This window comes from Apis cerana, linkage group LG3 (genome assembly GCF_029169275.1).
Source record: "Apis cerana isolate GH-2021 linkage group LG3, AcerK_1.0, whole genome shotgun sequence".
In the NCBI taxonomy this organism is placed as follows: Eukaryota; Metazoa; Arthropoda; class Insecta; order Hymenoptera; family Apidae; genus Apis; species Apis cerana.
The window spans coordinates 5,141,202-5,147,312 of record NC_083854.1 but is presented as its reverse complement, the minus strand read 5'-3'; the positions used below and the strand labels follow the sequence as shown (position 1 = coordinate 5,147,312).

The 6,111-nt window shown below is 24.6% G+C and overlaps 1 protein-coding gene across 3 annotated transcripts in view; it reads left to right on the top strand.

Moving 5' to 3' along the window:
• The first annotated feature begins 12 nt into the window (after positions 1-12).
• Positions 13-6,111, top strand: part of LOC107997319 (TBC1 domain family member 1) — a 29,116-nt gene continuing 23,017 nt past the window's right edge. The window contains exons 1-2 of one of the 3 annotated variants that reach the window (XM_017055832.3): positions 13-616; positions 2,101-2,205. The gene's annotated coding sequence lies outside the window, so the exon portion shown is untranslated. Of the gene's footprint in view, positions 617-2,100; positions 2,206-2,239; positions 2,471-6,111 lie in introns of those variants that run through there. The other 2 variants (XM_017055831.3, XM_017055833.3) reach the window with 2 other exon arrangements.

Genomic DNA, 6,111 nt, shown 5'->3' with positions numbered 1-6,111 from the left:
CATTATATTTTTTAGACTTTTAACAAAAAATAAATCAGTAATTTAATTACTTTGAGTCATAAATTACATAATAATAAAATCTATGATATTGTCTAAATAAATACAATAAATTTATCATTTCTCTAAATATTTATTACATAAAATTTTATGATGTATTTTGATCATGTATCAAAAAATAGAATCGAATTTGCTAAATATTTTGTACTTGAAAAACGTTCCTCTTGATATTATATAAAAGAAAAATAACTGTAAATTCCCCTTCTTTGCGCGCCACCTGCTGACGACATAAAGAGAGAGTAAACAAAAGCGAATCACATTCGTGACACCGGTGTCGATCAGTGAACGTCGTCATCATTGTTCGTGTTTAAGAACGGTTCACGTTGTAATGTATGTTATTTCAAATACAAGTCGATCGCGAACGCGCAATTCGGCAGGAACGAATTATCGCGTGTTTTTTCGATATTTTAACGATCGCGGAGTTGAAACAAGTATGTCATGCAAGGAGTGGGTTGGTGAACGTTAGATACGAGGACATTTGTGTCGAATCACAATTCCCGACAGACAATTCCCGAAAACGAAAAAGCGGTGAATTATCCTGGCGCCAAATCACGAAGGGGTAAGTGATTATCAAATAGCAAGAAGAATAGCAGATTAAAATTTAGGTTAGGTCTTGCGATATTATAAGATTTATTCTTTAATAATTTTGTATTATTCAACTTGTAGATAAAAGGATTTTTTAGTCTTGTTCTTATATTGTATTAAAATTTTATATTATTCAACGAAGATAATGAATATAAACCTATAGAAGTTTGATTAAAAAATGTGATTTAGTAATTGTATATCATAGTAAAGTTATGCTACTATACCACTATGCTATGTTGTGCTGTTATGTAAACAAACATATCCTTACACTATAATAAATATTATATTTTTTATAATTTTTTCTTATCGTATACAAAAATTATTCATTGTTTGCATAAAGCAATTCTTTATGATTAAAAGATTATTAAAATATTTTGACAATATGTAAAAAAAGAACAATCAATCTTAATATAATAAATATTTATATAATAATATTATAAATTATATAATTATATAATAATTAATAAAAATTTTTTTGAATTTACAACAATAAATTATAATTAAAATTACTCGCAACATTTTCTAACATTCGCAATTCAATTGTATTTCGTAAGTCATTAAAATTCCACATTGGAAGAATTGTTTTGGTTTGCAATATCTTATCAAGATGAAGATCATATCTTTCATTTACGGAATCTAAAATCTTTAAATTCAATTTGACGTACTTACAAAGTTTTAACGATATAATTTATTTTTTTCAATATCTGTAATTTATGATATTGTTTATCAATATTGAATCTTTCTATTCGATTTCAATTTAAATGCTGTTTTTGTCAATGGCAAAAAATAGAAATATTTAATAAATAATTAATTCTAATATCAATGAAAATGAGAAATAACAGACTTTCTTTTCGAAGTTTTGTCTCATTAATTTTTGTAACATATATTTTCATGAAAATTATAGATTTAATTTTCTAATATTAAGTAACATACAAATGGAAAGTGATGCGTCGAGTTCGACAACCTCTAGTGTCATAACACTCTACTTACGTCATCAGTATAACATAATATAATTAAAAATTCTGTTTATAAAAATTATTTTGAAGAATTATTTCATATTTTGAAATTAATAAAATTTTTAAATTATATATGTCCATAAATATTTCTGTAATCACATTGATAGAAAATTAATTTTAATCTTGAAGATTTAATTTTCATCGATGAAAGTGTATGTTTCAAAAAATTTTTTTAACTTTTCCATTTTCATATCAACGTTATAATTATCTTTTCATCTATTTCATATTCTTTTTATTATTCAACCATAAATTTAAAATGATAAATTATTTTGAAGATTGTATAATCTTAATAAAAAGCATGATGAGATCAGATCCATAAATGTGTAATTTCTTGTGCGTGTACTGGTTGCATCCACATAATTACGTACAAAAATATACATATTTACTTATAAGATTTGTTATATTTGTGAGTACTTATATATTTCGTATATCTTTTATACAGGTTGCAAAACGATGATTTTGGCTCGATATTCGTCATATATTTACAAAGTAGCTGCCAGTCATGAATTCATCTCTGACCGGCCAATTGGACGAGTAGAGATCTATAGTAAATATCCGGCTACTATTATTAAGTTTGTCCTTAACGATCATTCGGGTATCATCTCGCAACCATTAGCTCCCGTTGCACGAATGGCATCAGAGCCATTTGCAAACCTCGCGAAATTATCGGATTGTGATTTTGTGATTGTGTGTTGCATCTTTTTTATTAAGTGATTCTAAAACGCAAAAGTTCGTTGAAAGTATTGTGTAGATATTTGACGATCCTGAAGAAACATTTATCGCCTGACGCTAACTACTATATAACAGTATAAGTAAGTCAGGTGTAAAGATTTATTGTAAAATAAAAGCATTTATTTCTTAATATTATTGATAATAAATACACAAATTGATTAATAAATTGCTTCATATATTTGTGATTATATTAAAAATATATTTAACAAAAATCAATTATAATTTCACGTAACTATTCTTTCGAATAAACTATTTTTTAATTTTTTTTAAATGTTTTTGAAAGTATATTAAAAATAAATTAAATTGAATAAAAATAAATTAAATTTTTAGAAAAAGATAATTGACAATTGAAAATTTTTTTACTTTAACTAGGAACTAATTATTTAAAAACTTTATATAATTTATAATAAAGTATTGGTTATTACGTCAATACGATTTGCATATCATATTGAAGTACTGATCGGTAAAAGCACTTAATATATATCGAAGCAAACATTCGCTTGTATTATTATGCCATTATTTATACAGATAATACATTATATGCATAGTAACTTACGTTAGGAGGATTTTACGTATCAAGCTCATACGCCTACATATCTGACAGATAAGGGATTGATGTACCCATATAATTTTCGAAATGGAACATTCTAAGGCAATTAGTAGGAATATGTTTGCTCGTGTTACCAAATATGTTAACATTGTGTTGTCGAAATGTATTAACACAGTCAGAGATATGATCTTTCATAATAACTAAAAATATTGAAAGATAGCGACTATTAATTTAATTTTGTATCTTTATTTTCATTACGAATAATAGGAAAACAAAAATAAAATAATACATTAATATGCACATTACATGCACATTAATTGTTTCTTTCCGTTATATACCTACACAATAATTGTTCTTTTCCGTCAATTGTTATATAAGATGAAGTTTCCATTTTATTGCATAAGTTATTTAATAATACATATATCGACATAATAATTTAAGATTTTTATTAAATTGAATACTAGTGCAATGTTTTTTTTCACTTATTTGATCAATTAACTGAAGTTTATTCCTATTATTTATCTTAGTTTAAATTTTTTTTTAAGATTTTCACCTAATATCATGGCAATAATTTTAAATTTACATTTTTGTCCAATGAAATGATACGACGCTATGCATTGTTGCACTTACGAATGCTAATACTTACATGTTTATAGATAAAATATATGTTAAATATTAGAAAGTGGGGCACTTCTGGTTGACCATGAATTTCTTGTTAAGCTTCGCAGATTTACATTTAAGCGTTAGTATTATATTCCAGGAATCTAAATTGAATTAATCGAGGATTAATTTAAATGACGCTTGTGAGAAGCCACCATCTTGAAATCAGTTTATGTCGGTTTATAGTGAACGTCATAATAATCGTCGTTTCAAAATTAAAAAGACAGGGAAATTTATTATTAACATCGAATGAAATATAAAATTTTTAATATCCATTTTTATATTAAATTATATTTATAAAGATATTTAATATTATTTAATAATATTATAATATAATGATGATAATAATAAAAACTTAAAATTTTAAAAATGATAGGTTATATTACTATATTATAGATACTATATAAATTCAAATAAAAATATGTAAGAAATAATTGTGTTTTGATATCTGTTTAATCGTTTGATTTTCATCTCGTTCAGAAGATACGAATTAAGAATCGATTGTAAGTAAATCTAGAGATCGATGGACGCTGTCCAATTACTCGACACAGATCGATACCTATCAATACTCTAAACGCGATTCTGTGACGAAATCGGAACGTTATGTTGATTGTACATTGTGCAAAGTTATTGATACTTTATAATGTGCATTTCTTGCATAGAGTTGTTGATATTATAGTAAACTATAATGTCGTAGTTACACGCATTGGAATTTTTCAAAGGATATTTTTCATATATTTTAACGATTGTCGTGAAATTGTTTTAATAGTATTATATGATTTTGTATAAGTGTATAATATACATTAATGATTTTTTTTTACAGATACTACTAATGTTAGTTACAATTAATGTTAATATCAAAGAAAATTATTACAAATTCGTCGGTAATAGAGTTCATCAAATTACCGACATAACATTATTATTATGATAAGTAGATATATTTATAATTTTTATCTCATTTTATTTTTAAATATTCATATAAAGTATAATTCTTAAAATATATATATCTATCTTATCGGTTAAAAATTTTTTTGTTTTTTCTTGATAATCAATTATAAGTGGATAAAAAATAATTATAATTATTGAAATATAATTATTGAAATATTGAAATGAACCATCTGTTTTATAACGAGATTCAAGATAATGACAAAATGAAAATATTTTCAGAAGTAACATTGTACGACATTAAAAAAGTATAATCAAGCATGCAGGAGTAATCTCGCGTGACATATTTTAATCACCATAAGTTACAGTTGGCGGATAATATATAGAACACGATGATAAATTGCTCCATCCGAAGAGTCTTTGTATCTTATAAAAAATTATTTAATAAAAGCAGCCTGCAAAGTATGTTGTTTATTAATTCTCAAGAACCGAGCAAAAAAAAAAAAAAGAAATCGATTATCTTTAACTAATACATATTTTTTAAAGAGCATTTGAAAATATTTGAAACATTTGGAACTATATGAATTGGCTATTTCTTCTGGAAAAAAAAAATGAAATTTATAAAATTTTTCAAAATAAATTTTAAACTTAATATATATTTTATACATTGTTATATATTTCTTTAAAATTATATTTGATGTATGTAGGTAACAATTTCTTCTTATTCTTAAACATTTTTTTTTTATTTTTATTATTTTGTCATGAAAAAAATATCTAAATCTCTTGATCTATTCATAATGTTGTTTAATTTTGTTCTAAATAGCTCATAAGCTTTTTCAAATGATTCAAGAAATTATTATATTCGCAGGTGCCAAAATGACTGCATGCGCATACTAAGATTTCGATCGTTTCCCTCGTATCGACATTCAGTGTACACGTGCACTTGTTACGTAATGCGCACGATGCACTCACGCTTATGCACGTATACATGATTCTATTTTCGTCGGAGGTGTGTTTCGTAGTCGAAAAGTTTGAACAGTGTACAACATAAACTATCGAACAATATTTATTCTTTGATTGAAATGTAGCCAATACATTTATCTATTAAAAATCCAAAGATGAAAGAAATTTTTTTTCTAATTTGTCGTAAATTTGATGTCATGAACGAATGAAACTGAATTATGACAATCAATAAAATTATAAAAATAAATAATCTGTAACTAAGAAATAAATTTCAAAGTAATCAAAGTAATCAAAAGTTTCAAATACGATTTGAATCATTCTTAATTCTTCTCTGATAGAACATAATTGGATGTGATATATTGAATGATTTACACTGGCATCTTCACTCTTATTACAATACAAGTTGAAGGTTATGGTATATAGTAAAAATAAATAGATGAATATATCGATAGGAAAATTTAGTTTTACTTAAAAAATCAATTTTAAGATTTATTTTCAAGAAAGATATTAATAATATTTTTTTTTAAATTTTAATCTTTTATTATCGAATTAACTAATCAAATAGTCACTAACTAGAATTGAATAAATAAAATTCTTTGTTTTAATTTGAAACAGTGGATGACATTTGTTCCATAACTCGAAGGACAATATATTTAATGAATA